Source organism: Danio rerio, chromosome 21, assembly GCF_049306965.1.
Source record: "Danio rerio strain Tuebingen ecotype United States chromosome 21, GRCz12tu, whole genome shotgun sequence".
In the NCBI taxonomy this organism is placed as follows: Eukaryota; Metazoa; Chordata; class Actinopteri; order Cypriniformes; family Danionidae; genus Danio; species Danio rerio.
In genome coordinates this window covers 42,241,155-42,257,071 of record NC_133196.1, presented here as the reverse complement: position 1 = coordinate 42,257,071, position 15,917 = coordinate 42,241,155, and the positions used below count along the sequence as shown (strand labels likewise).

Here is a 15,917-nt window from a genome sequence, read left to right as displayed (position 1 = left end):
GGATGCAAAGTTGCAAAGGTAAAGATGCAAGCTGAGCTGCATGCAAAGCTTTAAATATGCACACACACCATTACCCTACACTATTGAGTATTGTGTCTGACATTGCATGTCTGAGATATGCACTCTCAGCTTATAAATGCAAGTCTGCATCCAGATTGGAACAAAAAGCACAGGATACCTGAAAGACAAACTGTTTAAATAACTCCCCCTCTACTCTTCATAATCATACATGTTTCTTTTTAATGTTTTTAAAACATCATGTATCAAACATCACTGTCTAATAAATGTGTTTTTTTAACAATTTCCCAATCAACAGAGATTAAAGCAGCTCCTAAAGCAGATGCCCAAATTTCTGAATCTGCATAGAGATGATCTACTGCTGTTTTCTTTCTTGTGCTTCAGGAAGATCTTCTGCTCCGGCTGGACAGAGGAATCTCTTCATAGGAAAAGCTTCCTTGTCGAACACCATCAGTCCATTTTGACCCTCGGGATTATCCTCGCACTGGATGGGAATCTGAAAGACCCATACAAGCATTTGTGGAGCTGTGTTGTCTATAATAATCTTCAAATTGTTAATAACTTAAATGTGTGTTTGAATGATTTACTCGAGCTTGACTTGAATTTTCATCAGCGATGTTTTCATCCAACCCGGAAGTGCGTTTGCAACAAGCGTTACCCTTTTTTTAAACATGAAAAACATTATTACTATCTTATTACAACTTTCATTTACATATTACCATCTTAAAGAGAAGCACAATTTAAAGTATATAGAAGTGCAATTTTGTGTACTAGCTAGATGTAGTATATGATAGCCAGAAGTTTCTAAAACACTAGCGCTAGCATTAGATTAGCTAGATTAGCCTCACCATTGTGTTGATGCTGTTCCAAAATTTGCCAAGTTGTCTAATAAAAATTGTTAAATACGAAGATTTAATGAAGATTTTATGTTGAATCTGTGTTTTCTTTTGTTGATTGTCTTTCATTGATCGATCCTTCCGGGTTATTACGGCGCACGTGACTAAATGAGATCCAATAAACATCAAGCGTTTCTACATCTTATAGCACTCCTATTTGCTAAAATAATAAAAGGAAAAACTTTACATTTACCTAAAAAGGGTAAACTAAATTGTGTGAGACTGATAATGGCAGCCAGAAGAGAGAACAATGTCAAGTTTACTGCGTCACTTATGCACACTGTTACCAACAGCTCACAAAAAGAGCAGCTACGTTTCATATAATTTTATGCTAAGATGATATAATACAAAGTATAGCTTTGTAATGTACATATTTTTAAAAAACAAGACCTACATATTAAAAACTTATTAAGAATTTAAGATGCTGGTGACTGTAATGTGTTATTACTAACATGTAAAAAGGGTCTATAGTATGTGAACGTAAATAAACAAAATCACAAATTGAGTTCAAACCTCCACATTTTAGCAAAAGAACTTGATGATTTAATATTTTTATCAACGACTGTATCAAACATCAGAAAGCAGCAAATGTGCACTGCATAAATGCGATGAAAAATAATGATTAAAAAACTATAAAAAAAATATAATGATAAAATGATAAAAATAAATAACAGAAAACCAATAAAAAAGTAACAAGCATTTTTGGGCTTACTGTATATTACAGTCAGAGATTGACAGTATTACACTACGTTTACCGCAGTACAAGTTTGGTAAAACATCAAATCAATTAAATGAAACAGTCAAGAGTAACAATTAAAGTAATTATTGTGTTGAATGCTCATGCAGTTTTAATATTTTACTTAATTTTAAGAAGATCATCAAACATTTTACCTTCAGGTACCTTATTAAGGGAAAACATCATTCACTATGAGATGGACATCAATATTTGGAACTATTAAATTCTCTTCCTGGTTTAAGGTTTACTGTCTTTTTTAATAAGTTCAACCATTTTGTCTAAGCAAATGCATGAACTAAAACCAAAGTTATTTAACATTTATGTGTTTTTCATAGAAACAATTTAATACTAATACTTCTGTTTGTTTATTATTGATGTCTTCTGATTCTAAATCTCAGTTTATATGTTAGTTTGATTTAACTTTCAAGTAAAACACATTAAAAAACTTAAAATAACTTGCCTTCAAAAGTTGTTTATTCCTGTTGTCTCTTCTGGAGTTGAAAGTAATAGTCCATGTGGTTTATTTTATTTTGAGTTCATATATTCCAGTTGTAAAAACAAATTAAATTAAATAAAACCTTGTCCATGAAATTATCCTTTATTATTAGCATATCGGACATTCTTAAAGAAACCTCTGACCGTTACTGGCTGAGTTGAATGTCAATAAATCTAATCAACAGTTTGCACGCAGAGGCGTGTATTTGGTCTTTTATGATAAGAAAGCAGGAAACCAGGCCTCCTCAGGACTAATATATCTCCTGCTAATCAGATTATTCAACAAAAAAAATCATTATCTCCAAAGCACAAACACAGAAACTGAGCAGTCATCAAGTCTTAATTTCCGGTCTACAATCAATGTTTAATAATAAAAAAAAAAGTCAAACTACTTTAGCTTAAATATTTAATATTTGCTTTCACCTTATTAAAAATCTGAAACTGAAAATGGATTGTTATCTACTGCTTTATTTGTATGGCCTTCTTTAGACCTCCTGTTAAATTTAAGTAAGTAATGCATTATTTTAGTTAAAAAACCTTATATTAAAAAATGTGTTTTATTGAAACATGATGCAAAACTTACTTATTTTCTTATCATATTTTACTTTTCACAATTCAATCAGGGTTTAGGGAATTTCATAGAACTGACAAGGGTTGAACAATGATCATGAGAATGATCATGAGTGGCGCAGTAGGTAGTGCTGTCGCCTCACAGCAAGAAGATCGCTGGGTCAAACCTCGGCTCAGTTGGTGTTTCTGTGTGGAGTTTGCATGTTCTCCCTGCCTTCGCGTGGGTTTCCTCTGGGTGCTCCGGTTTCCCCCACAGTCTAAAGACATGTGGTACAGGTACAGGTGAATTGGGTGGGCTAAATTGTCCGTAGTGTATGAGTGTGTGTGTGAATGTGTGTGTGGATGATTCTCAGAGATGAGTTGTGGCTGGAAGGGCATTTGCTGCTTAAAAACTTGCTGGATAAGTTGGCGGTTCATTCTGCTGTGGCGACCCCGAAATAATAAAGGGACGAAACCGACAAGAAAATGAATGAATGAAACTATTAAGAACCGCTACCTTCTGCCACCCATGTGCAACACATAGTCTTCAGGTGAAATTCCATTTGTCATTCTATTCCTCAGTGAAGGTTGGAGACAAAGACTCCTATGGGACATCTTATCGACAAGAAACATTGCAGATAAAAAAAAGGAGGATGAGCCCATCTTTTCCCATCACGTACAACACATTTCAAAATTCCCTCCAGATTAAATATACTATTAGAACCCACAACTTTGGTAGCGCAGTGCAGTGGATAGCACGTTCGCCTCACAGCAAGAAGGTCACTGGTTCAAGCCTCGGCTGGGTCAGTTGGCATTTCGTGGAGTTTGCATGTTTTCCCCCTGTTCCCATGGGTTTCCTCCGGGTGCTCCAAACAACTCCAAACAAATGTGCTATAGGTGAATTGGGTAAGCTAAATTGTCTATAGTGTATGTGTGTGAATGAGAGTGGATGGGTGTTTCCCAGTGATGGGTTACAGCTGGAAGGGCATCCACTGCATAAAACATGTGCTGGATAAGTTGGCAGTTCATTCCGCTGTGGCGACCACAGATTAATAAAGGGACTGAGCCAAAAAAAAAAATGAGTGAATGAATGAATGATATACAATTTATTAAAACTGTGTGATGAAGCTGTTGTAATTTAATAAAACAATATATGTTGGACTGCAAAATAATCACGCTTTTATACGCTCTAGACTGAGTTAGACTCAGCTATGAGCACAAAAAAAAATCTCTTATAACAGGTTGTTGGTATTTGTTATCTTCATAGGGCTAAAAATATCACTTGTAAAATATAAACAATAACATATAAATGCAGGATAAATTATGCGTTTAAAAGATAAATACAGCAAGACCTCTTAATATCAACAGAATATTTAAATATACCATCCTTGCACTTTATAAAATAGTCCATATCAGTTTGTACAATAAACTTAGCAGTATTAATACATCAACTGATGTCTGTCAGCTGCTGCTACATCGCTTGTATATTTATTAAATTTTTTGCCTCCATTTTTATTTGGTTTATTCGATGCCTTAATATCTGCCCACGAGTAATTAACATTTATTATAATGTTTATTAGGTGTTTTTAAATAAAAAGCCAACGGTAAATTATGTATATAAAACATTTACAGCTCTATTTGTTATGTAAGATTCGGTTTCTGGAACATTAATATTTTATAACAGCAAATTCAGTTGATCAAAATGTCAGAGATGTCCTTTAAAGACGCCTATTTTGCATTTTAAAAGGTCATATCTTGGTTTTAGGGTTCTTTAGCAACATGCTGATATGCGTGCAAGGTCAAAAAACTCTTTCATTGTCTTATAATAAGCGTTTATTTTTACCTAATTATCCCAGCAACTTTTGTTCCCAAACTCCTCCTTAGCGTGAAGCTAATCTGCGGTGATTGGTTTGATAACCCAGTCTAACAGAGAGAAATGCCCACCACGGCTACGAAATAGCAGCCAGAGAGTTTGTAAGAGCCCAATGCAGGAATGCAATAAAGCAATGCAGTTAAACACCTGCATATTGCGGCTTTACTTCAACCCTAATTAAACACAGCTGATCCAACTAATCAAGGTGTTCAAGACACTTTTGAAAAAAGGAACCAAATCCCAAATGATTTTGAGGCCCACAACAAGGTTATATAGCAGTGCAATTTTTCCCACCAACCGAATTGATTGACAGGCGGCAATTAACATGCCTTCGAAGTAATGCATACACGTCCACAATACAGGATTTGCAAAGAAACTGAGAAAAAAGATCTGTTCCCACTCTCTGTGATCAGCTGCACCTCAAGAATGAGTTTTACATGTTTATAACATTTTTTAAACCATGCATGTTTGTAATAAAGAAAAGGCCATAAAGTTTCACAGTAATTGACCGTATGACCGTAAAGTTCCACTCTGCTGAGTAAGGGGAAGCTGCAGGCCCGAAGACCCAACTGCATGCTCAGACCTGCGCGCACAGACCTGTACTTCCAGACCAGACAGTGCCCCCTGCTGTTGGGTTGGGTGAAGCGGCAGGTATGGAGACCCAACTGCACACTCAGACCAGCACTTTCTAGCAAGTAGCAACATCAGAAACGCCAGTAAGGTTATTGATTATTAAAGCGATTCCTGAAAATTACCAAGTTTTATGACATAAATCAATGTGGTGTAAAATATTACACTAACAAAGAATTATTTCAGTGTTTGATTTGATCAAAATTAGTGTCAAAAGAGCATTATTTTATGATATTTACAGCTTGCTCTTATTTTCTCTATTTTTGTACCATTCTGGGACAATTTTCTAGCAATGTTTTCCGGCAAAATAAAAAAAAAACTTTAAAGTAAAAAAGTTCAAATAAAATGCAGCCTATAATATATAGCGCAATTATTATTTGTAACATATTTTAGTGCTGTATAGGTCTACTGTACATATTACTGTGTTATCTATCTGAAAATGCTACCAAAGACAATAACAGTAATACAATAACAGTTTATCAATTATTTATAAGTTCTGTAATGATTACAAACACGTTTTTTGGAAATCAAAATATCAATTAAATTTGCATAGAATTTACAATATGAGCTCTATTAGGTGAAATCAAAACTAATTTGCCTGTGGTGTGTATTTTTTCTCAGATTGATATTACAATTTAAAAAGTGGGTCTCTGCCAACACTAATACAGTGTACCAAAGACTGCAGATATTACCAGTTTTTTTGCTCTAGAAATGAAAAATCTCCCCAATAAGAATGTAAAGCATTTATTTTATTTGATGTTATTTTCTACGTAAAAATTAATTATTACTCCAATTATTATTTTTTACCATTTTTCCATGCATTGTTTACAACTTGACTTGTAGGACCTTATGAAAAAGTACACAAAAATAAAGTTTGTTGTGAAAAAAAAATCTTAGAGTACTATAATTGTGTGTGAAGAAATTTATTGTATATGAAGATAATATTCATTCCCTCAGCTCAATACGAAACAGTGATAAATCATTAATGATAAAAAAACAACAACAAATGTCTGAAAATATTGAAGCAACTGAACAATATCTATTTACAAATACAATTAATAAAAATACAACAGAATTATTGTATTAAATCAAAAATCTAGTATGTTTAGTATTTCATATAATAATCTATTCAATCACAGCCTAATATTTTATAGTAGAAAAATAGTTTAAATTACAATTTAGAAGCAGCTGAAATCAGGTTAGTCGATCTTTTAAACAGCAGGTGGCACTGTGAAGGTCTGGAAGTGCAGGTCTAGCCGTCTGAGCGAGTAGGTCTGAGCGTGCGGTTAGGTCTCCGGGCCTGCAGCTTCATAGCAAAGACAGACTGTGATGCATCAGAACTGCATCAAGTCTCGTCACTCAAAAAGCTGCCTGCTCCACAACCACCTCTGAGCCCACCTGGAAGAGCCTTACGTCTTTTGCCATACCGCCAGGGCATAAACAATGCCCCATCTTTAGCTGGTGAACACAACAGCTCTCATTGATGTGTCTCGGGTGACTGCTGTTTAGATAACAGTATCTTTATCAGATGTTTACAGAACAAGCAGGAACCCAGTGTGTCTGTAGCTTTCTGTACACAGATATGTGTTGTATTATGTGACAGAAAACCGAAGACTTCTTCAGGCCGTATAGCAAACCACTTAAATCTAATCTAATTGAATGTGTCTATTAAATGAGACTACTGTAGAAAAAAGAGCTAATACTGTTAAGTAAGCACTTTTAAACATCAGATCACTGAACAATAAGTCTCTTTTAGTCAATGATTTTATCAACACAAATTGCCTTGATTTTATGCTCTTAAATAAAACTTGGCTAGATGGCAGTTGTAGTGCAGCATTTCTAAATAAAGCAGCTCCTTTAAACTTGAGATTTTTTGAGGGTTTGCAGAGTCAATAGGAGAGGTGGAGGCATCGCTACCCAGTTTAAAGATGCCTATGAATGTAAACAAGTGTCATTTGGTGACTATTTGTATTTTGAATATCTGAGTATAGCACTAACAGGTGCTCCATGCATCTTACTGATCATTATCTGCAGACCTCCAAAATATTCTCCAACTTTTATTGATGATTTTACAGAGCTGTTATCAATAGTGACCTCTGAATTTGACTATTGCTAAGGAATTTAATATTCACATTGATAATCCAGAAATCAATGCTGTAAAAGCTTGTGTTGTATTAAAAGCTTATGACTGTTCTTAACACTTTTGATCTGACTCAGCATGTTCAAGGACCCACACACAATCGTGGACTCACTCTTCTACTTAACCAAGGATTTATATATATATATATATATATATATATATATATATATATATATATATATATATATATATATATATATATATATATATATATATTTATATATTGTGTGTGTATGTGTGTTTAAAAACTTGCAAAATGATAGTTACTCTAAACTTTAAAGGAACTTTTTTATACAATTTTTAAAAAAGATTTAGTTTAGTTTTTAATTATTTTACAATAACAAATCAGCTGAGTTTTTTACATGCTGATTATAATGCCTTCATCTTCAGCATCTGGCTCAGCCTGAGGTTGCAGATTGATGGGATAAAAAGTTTCATCATATGCAATTTGCCCATGAAGTCCTCTCTGGTTCTCCACACACTGTACTGAAAGCTGGAAATGAGTAAACATTAGAAATGCATTTCAATTCATTTTTCAGGAATGAAAATACATGTATGATCTGAGGCCTCCTTTCTTTACCTGTACAGTAGATTCAGAACTGTTTTCTGAAAACTGCTCTTGGTTGTTCACAAATTGGTCAGAATCCTTAAAAGAGCAAAAAACAAACAAAGAAGTAAGCAGTCACTGATGCTGCACCCTTCCAAAAGATACAAATATGGGAGAAAAATTATATATACTTTAAAGCTAATATGTACTATTTAAAGAAAAATAAGCTCTTGTCTTACTCTGCCATTTTTTTACAGAAAAGTTGAATCACAGTTGAAGTCAGAATTATTAGCCCCCCCCCCCCTTTGAATATATATATAAAATTATTTATTTATTTATTTATTTTCCAAATTATGTTTAACAGAGCAAGGAAATTTTCACAGCATGTCTGATAATATTTTTTCTTCTGGAGAAAGTATTTTTTGTTTTATTTTGGCTAGAATAAAAGTAAGTTTTTAAATTTTTTAAACAACATTTTAAGGACAAAATGATTAGCCCCTTTAAGCAAATTTTTTTTTCGAAAGTGTCCAGAACAAACCATCATTATACAATTACTTGCCTAATTACTCTAACCTGCCTAGTTGACCTAATTACATAGTTTAGGCTTTAAATGTCACTTTAAGCTGCATAGAAGTCTCTTGAAAAATGTCTAGTAAAATATAATTTGCTGTCATTATTGCAAAGATAAAATGAATCAGTTATTAGAAATGAGTTATTAAAACTATTATGTTTAGAAATGTGTTGAAAATATCTTCTGTGAAACAGAAATTAGGGGAAAAAATAAACAGGGGGTCTAATAATTCAGGGGGGCTAATAATTCTGACTTCAACTGCATATATGATTTTGCAAACTTGAGCAAAAACATTAGAGCTGATTAAAGTAGACTGCAATCTGCCTGATAATAATAGAAGGTAACACTTTGCAAAACAGTACATAAATGATAATGTACTAATAATAATAATGAGTAACTAGAATAATAATAATGGTAATAATAATAATGGTAATAATAATAATAATAATAATAATAATAATAATAATAATAATAATAGTTCTTATTTTATAAATATAATAAATATGTAGCACATTCCTGCAGACTCAAGGTCGATTTACAATGTACAAATAATCAACATAAACAAGAGAAACAAGGTAAAATGCAGGTAATCAACAGAGACAGGGCAACAAGATACAGGTAAACATGAAATCAATTAAAATACAGTGGCAGATCATACAGTAAGCAAATAGGAAAACAAGATTGGAACAGGTACTTTTATGGTGGGTTTTAAAAAGTGTCTTGCAGTTTAGGTAGATCACAAATATTTTTGGGAACGGAGTTCCAGAGTGTGGGGTCAAAAACAGAGAACGCCCGTCCACCAAATAATCCTAATTTGTGGCTTGGAACTGCAAGTAGACCATTGTGAGAGTATCATAAAGGACAGGTAATCTAGTGACTTCAAAATGGAAGTAATATGAGTAGATTTTGGTGAGAAAGAAAAAAACCTTAGCTGCAGAGTTTTAGATATTTTATGACTTGTATGTTGTTGAGTTTGGTAGGCCATCGAAAAAAAATAGAATCACAGCAAGTCATGATGAAGGCATGAACAAATATTTTAGCATCTTTTGTGTTTAGGAAGGGACTCAATCAAGCAATATTACGGAGATGAAAGCAGGCAGATTTTTTCAGAGAAGAAAAGTGAGATAAGAAAGAAAAAGAGAAGTCAAAGATTACTCTTATTTCTATTATGGTGTTTAAGGTTGAACCAGGGTACCAGCAATATCAACATTGTCAACACAGAACTAAGAAATATGTTTCAATCAACCCGCAAGAACATCTGTTCTGTCTGCATTAAGCTCGAGAAACTTATGATTTATCCAGATTTTAAAATAGTTAATACAAACCAATATGGACAGAACTGTTTTATGGACAGAACTGTGTTGAGAACTGATATAAAGATGGGTGTTGTCTACATAACAGTGAAAGTTGAGGCCATGATAACTGATAATGTTACCTAACAAAAGTATGTGGTAAAGAGTACAGGCCCAAGAACAGAACCCTGAGGAACACTGTGAGAATCCGAAGTAGTGGATGATTTAACTAGGTGAATAATTACTACATTTATTACTAGTCAGTACATGTTTGCAAACTCACTAATTAACATTTTAGATTATGGTTCAATATAACTGGCTCTATAAGAAAGAATGACAATAAAAAGTGCACATTTTAAAATACGTTTTACTGATACATTATCCTCCCAAAGAAATGCATAAAGTTTCATTGATAAGCACCTGTTTTGCGTCATTATTTATATATTTATATTGAAATCTACCCATTGTAACACTGATCTGAACCCCAAGACACTGCTCCATTCTCTTAAAGAATGAAGTACTATTATTTGAAGCATCATTTTTCCAAACTAAAAATCTATTTTAGCTTACTTATAATTTTTTTTCTCCTTCTGAAGTTCTGTCTGCTGGTTTACTGTGTCAGGAAGAGATATAGTTCACCCAAAAATGAAAATTCTGTAATCATTTACACTCTTCTCACTTGTTCCAAACCTGTTTGAGTTTTTTCTTTTGTTGAACACTGAAGAAGATATTTTGAGGAAAGCTGAAAGCCTGTAACCATTTTCCCATATATTTGGAAGTCAATAGTTACAGTCAAGACTTAATTTGTGCCGTACACGCCGGCCCCGGATACAGCACCTCGGAAATCTGATCCAGCAAGTAGTTTTACAAATCCCTCTCCTTAACTGCCCTCCTCCCCCGTTCGCTGTTCACTTTCACTTTCTTCCGCGACTCCCCAACCCTCTTTATTTTCGTCGGCGACAAACCCCCGCTCTTCACTTTCGTCCGCGACACCTCTTCATCCTCAAGTAACATGCCAGATACCCTGATCTGTTCCTAGACCTTTCAATTCACAAATTAAGCACTGGTTACAGGTTTACAGCTTTCATGAAGATATCTTCTTTTGTGTTCAACAGAAGAAAGAGGTTCATAAAACCATTCATAGAAACCTTTCATAAACAGTGAGTAAATTTTCACTTTGGGGTTAATTATGCATTAAAACAAATTTAAAAATCATGTACTAGAAATTATAGTAGCCATTGTTTACACATGACCTGTGTAGTTAAGGTTAGTTTTTAATTAGTACAGTGCATCCAGAAAGTATTCATGGCACTTGACTTTTTCCACATTTATTTATGTTACAGTCTTATTCCAAAATGGTGTAAATTTATTTATTTCCTCAAAATTATTCACACAATATTCCATAATGACAATGTGAAAAAAGATTTTTTGAAATTGTTGCAAATGTATTACAAATAAAAAAAACCTTGAAAAATCACACAAACACACATACATATATATATATATATAAGTATTCACAGCCTTTTCTGTGAAGCTCTAAATTGAGCTAAGGTACATTTTTTCCCCACAGATTATTCTTGAGATGTTTCAGTAGCTTAATTGGAGTTCACTTGTGATCAATTCAGTTTATTGGACATAATTTGACACTTGTCTATATAAGATCCTAGGGTTGACAGTGCATGTCAAAGCCCAAACCAAGCATGAAGACAAAGGAAACGTCTGTAGACCTCCAAGTCAGCATTGTCTTTAGGCACATGGCTGGGGAAGGTTACAGAAACATTTCTGCTGCTCTGAAAGTTCCAGTGAGCACAGTGGCCTCCATCATCCGTAAATGGAAGATGTTTGTAACCACCAGGACTCTTCCTAGAACTGGCCGGCCATCTAAGCTGAGAGATTGAGGGAGAAGGGCTTTAGTCAGGGAGGTGATCAATAACCCGATGGTCACTCTGTCTGAGCTCCAGCGTTTTTCTTTGAAGAGAGGAGAACCTTACAGAAGGACAACCATCTGTGCGGCAATCCACCAATCAGGCCCGTATGGTAGAGTGGCTGGACGGAAGCCACTGCCTGCCTGGAATTTGCCAAAAGGCATCTGAAGGACTCTCAGACCATAACAAACAAAATTCTCTGGTCTGATGAGACTAAAATTGAACTCTTTGGAGTGAATGCCAGGCGTTATGTTTAGAGAAAACCAGGCACCGCTCATCACCAGGCTAATACCATACCTACAGTCAAGCATGGTGGTGGCAGCATCATGCTGTGGGGATGTTTTTCAGCAGTAGGAACTGGAAGACTAGTCAGGATAGAGGGAAAGATGAATGCAGCAATGTACAGAAACATCCTGACTGAAAACCTGCTTCAGAGTGCTCTTGACCTCAGGCTGGGGCAACGGTTTGTCTTCCAGCAGGACAATAACCCAAAGAACAACGCCAACATATCAATGAAGTGGCTTCACAACAACTCGGTGAATGTCTTTGAATGGCCCAGCCAGAGTCCAGACATGAATCCTATTGAACATCTCTGGAGAGATCTGAAAATGGCTGTACACCATCGCTTCCTATCCAACCTGATAGAGCTTGAGCAGTACTGCAAAGAGGAACGGGCAAAAATTCCCGAAGGCAGAGGTGTGCCAAGCTTGTGTCATCATATTCAAAAAGACTTGAGGCTGTATTTAATGCCAAAGGTAAAATCAACAAAGGATTGGGCAAAGGCTGTGAATACTTATGTACATGTGATTTTTAAGTTGTTTTTTTTTTTTTTTTATAAATTGCATAAATTCCAAAAAAATATTTTTTTCACATTGTCATTACGTGTGTAGATTAAAAATGGCTGTAGCAAAAAATTTTTGGAAAAAGTAAGGTGCTATGAATACTTTCCAGATGCACTGTAGATGCCTTAACTCACCATTAGTTCATAATAAAGTAATATTTAGTTAAAATGATAGTTTTTGATTATTTGTGTACTCTTTTTTTTAAAGTGTTACCAAACAGAACTTTTTTTATAACTAGTAAATAAGTGAACTAATGAAACATTACATTTGTATTAAAGACCAAAGTTATAATTTACTTACTTCATCTGTGATTGAGTTATCAAAACTCTCCTCAGTGCAAATATCTCCAATGTTTTCTTTTTCTGTTTTACTCTGTAAAACAACCAAAAGGCATTTAAATGCAACCAAGTAATGACAGGCTAACTGCATTTTGTCAATAAGGGCATAGACCAGGGGTGGGCAAACTCAGTCCTGGAGGGCCGGTGTCCTGCACAGTTTAGCTCTAACTCTAATCAAACACACCTGCTTATAGATTTCTAGTGATCTTGAAGACACTAATTAGCTTGTTCAGGTGTGTTTGAATAGTGTTGCAGCTAAACTGTGCAGGACACCGGCCCTCCAGGACAGAGTTTGCCCACCTCTGGCCCAGACCCACTCAGGTTATTCAATTCAATTAATAAAAGGGCACTGGTACAGTACATGATCTCTTTACTTCTCATACCTTCTTTTCTTCAAGAAAAAACAAAACAATTAACACAATCAAACTTCACACTATTACAAAATCAACAAAAGACAAAAGTAACAAAAATAAAAAAAAATCCAAATGGTTGCTCTGAAGTACAAATACTTCTCAACTATACAACCATAAAACACACATGCAACGCCACACTTGATTATCAAACAAACCAACTCTCACTGCACCACACCACACACCAATAGTGGTGGTTTTGTCACACAAAGTATGAACCCCTCAGTACCAATAAGAAAAGAATAAAACAAACAATCTATTCAGTTTTCACCTAACAAAATCAATAGATAGAATAGTTACATTGCATCTACATGCCAACTAATGCTCACTAGATTATAAGTAGACTGTTAAGTTGGGGTTAGGGTTAGTGTAAGTTGACATGTACTTGCAAAGTTTCTTATAGTCAGTTAAATGTCTGTTTAGCAGCAGTATCAACAGATATTTAGCAGACAGTCTACTAATACTCAAATGGACTATCAAAAGTTAATTCAAAGAGAGAAAAAAAACATTGACACAAACATTCAGTACTGGGAAAAAGTGATTAGATATATAAATATACAGTTGAAGTCAGAATTATTAGCCCCCCTTTAATTTTTTTCTTTATATTATTTTTCTTTAAATATTCTAAATATTTCCTAAATTATGTTTAACTGAGCAAAGAAATTTTCACAGTATGTCTGATTTTTTTTCTCTAGGAGAAAGTCTTATTTTTTTATTTCAGCTAGAATAAAAGCAGTTTTTATTAAAAATAAATAAATAAACATTTTAGGGTCAAAATCATTAGCCCTTTTCAGATATTTTTTTTTTCGATAGTCTACAAAACAAACTACATGGTTAAGAAATGTGTTGAAAAATCTCTCCGTTAAACAGAAATTAGGGAAAAAGATAAACAGGGGGGGGGGGGGGGCTAATAATTCAGAAGGGCTTATAATTCTAAATTCATCTGCATATAATAAGCTTCCTCAGAAATCTCCACAATGCATCCTATTTATAAGGAACCCATTGCATCACATTAGGCATCCATGCTCCTATGCTAGTTGCAGAATATTGTTGGCCACGTAGCAGCAGCCCAATCACAATAGAAAATGTACAGCTTTCAATCAATGGATGTCAAGTTTGTTATCGGGCATTATCAGTCTTAATAAACAACATGCATTTCAACTTTGATGACTACGATGCAATATGTATCAGCCACACACCCTTACAACCAAGAATGATACTGGCTGTGTACTTTGTCCACGCTCCCCTAATATAACGACAACGTCTATGTGGGAAAGGCAGCAATGTCCGGCAATCCGCCATTTAATTCATTTACATGGAAGTTTTGTAACCCACAGCCTTAGCATCAGTGCAAATTAAACCAAAAAGTAATAATAAAGGCAACCCTACTACATGAAGATGTTTTGTTACTAACCGTAATCATTTTGTTGCAACTTATGTGGGATATAGTTAAGATTAGGGACATGTTTAGGTGCTAACATGAGCCGCATGCGGTTACACACCACAGCAGCTGCCTGAAATGCTGATTTAAGGCATGACTGATTCATGCTTTCATGATGTTCACTCCAAATTTTGCCCTTTAAATCCAAATGTTGCCACAGAAATCGAGATACCTCAAACCTTTTAGACTTACCATTGTGCTGTTGTGCTGTCTCAAGCTGTTTGATAAAAGTTTCCTCTTCCGTGTCACACACGTGCACCAATAAGATTTGTGTACTCCAGTTTTCAAAAATAAGTTAAATGCTTTCAATTATTGATATTTTTATCAGCTAAGTGCAGCTAAAGCAAAACTAGACAAAACTTGAAGCCAAAAAAAAAGCCAAAATGGTAATTAAAGGTGAAATAAAAAAACAAAACAACAGGAAACGAATTGAAGTTTGACAAAAAAAAAAAAATCTGAACATACTGTATTCTTGGTGTTCTTATGACAGTACATTTATACAGTTAATTTCTTAAAATAGCATGTAAATTAAACAAAACAGGTGTCGAGAATGTTTTTTACAGTTATTGCTCAGTTTAATTTCGTTTGATTTATTTTGGAATATAACAACAAAGGAAAAAAAGCCATTTTCCCTTAAATAGTGTGAGATCGACAGCAATAACTCATTTGGAAATGTTTTATTTTATCCCTGGTTTACTGAACCTCTTTCAACAGATAGTAATTTAATCTAAATAAACACATAATTTTAAGTTAACTTTATCATTTTATAAGTTTAATTACTATTAATTAAAATAAAATTAGGTGTGCCCCTAGGATTACCGTCCTACACATGTGATTTGAAATGTAGAGAATTTAGAATGTAACTGCCAGATTTTTTAACCACGTTTAAATCTGCCCATCCTCTTGATTAAAGCATCATGTATCTCCATAAAAACTGAATCAGAATACAGTGTAAAGTTCTAAAGTGTTTTTGAAAAAAAAAAAAAAACACTACAGGAAGACAGTTGAGAATTTCTAAACTTACCGATAAAAATTAAAAATAAACCTACCTTCAAAAATCAAACAGGTCGTCGTCCTGTCCCTTCTGGATTTAAAATACATGGTTTATTATATATCAAATCCACATTCTCTAGTAATTAAATACAGATATTTAGCCTTGCCTCATGAACTGATTAAGTCTACCAGTCATTCTTCCAGCCATCCTCTGACCGTTA

General features: G+C 34.3%; 2 long non-coding RNA genes across 2 annotated transcripts; both read right to left on the bottom strand.

Annotated features, from left to right (window-relative positions):
• Positions 1–223: 223 nt before the first annotated feature.
• Positions 224–2,325, bottom strand: LOC103909482 (uncharacterized). Its single transcript, XR_001796992.4, has 3 exons — positions 2,111–2,325; positions 606–677; positions 224–514 (listed from the first exon to the last, which is right to left on the bottom strand). It is a non-coding gene; the product is annotated as an uncharacterized lncRNA (long non-coding RNA).
• A 5,290-nt stretch (positions 2,326–7,615) lies between these two features.
• On the bottom strand, positions 7,616–15,362 carry LOC141379906 (uncharacterized). Its single transcript, XR_012396872.1, has 4 exons — positions 14,896–15,362; positions 12,815–12,886; positions 7,918–7,983; positions 7,616–7,830 (listed from the first exon to the last, which is right to left on the bottom strand). It is a non-coding gene; the product is annotated as an uncharacterized lncRNA (long non-coding RNA).
• Positions 15,363–15,917: the final 555 nt, after the last annotated feature.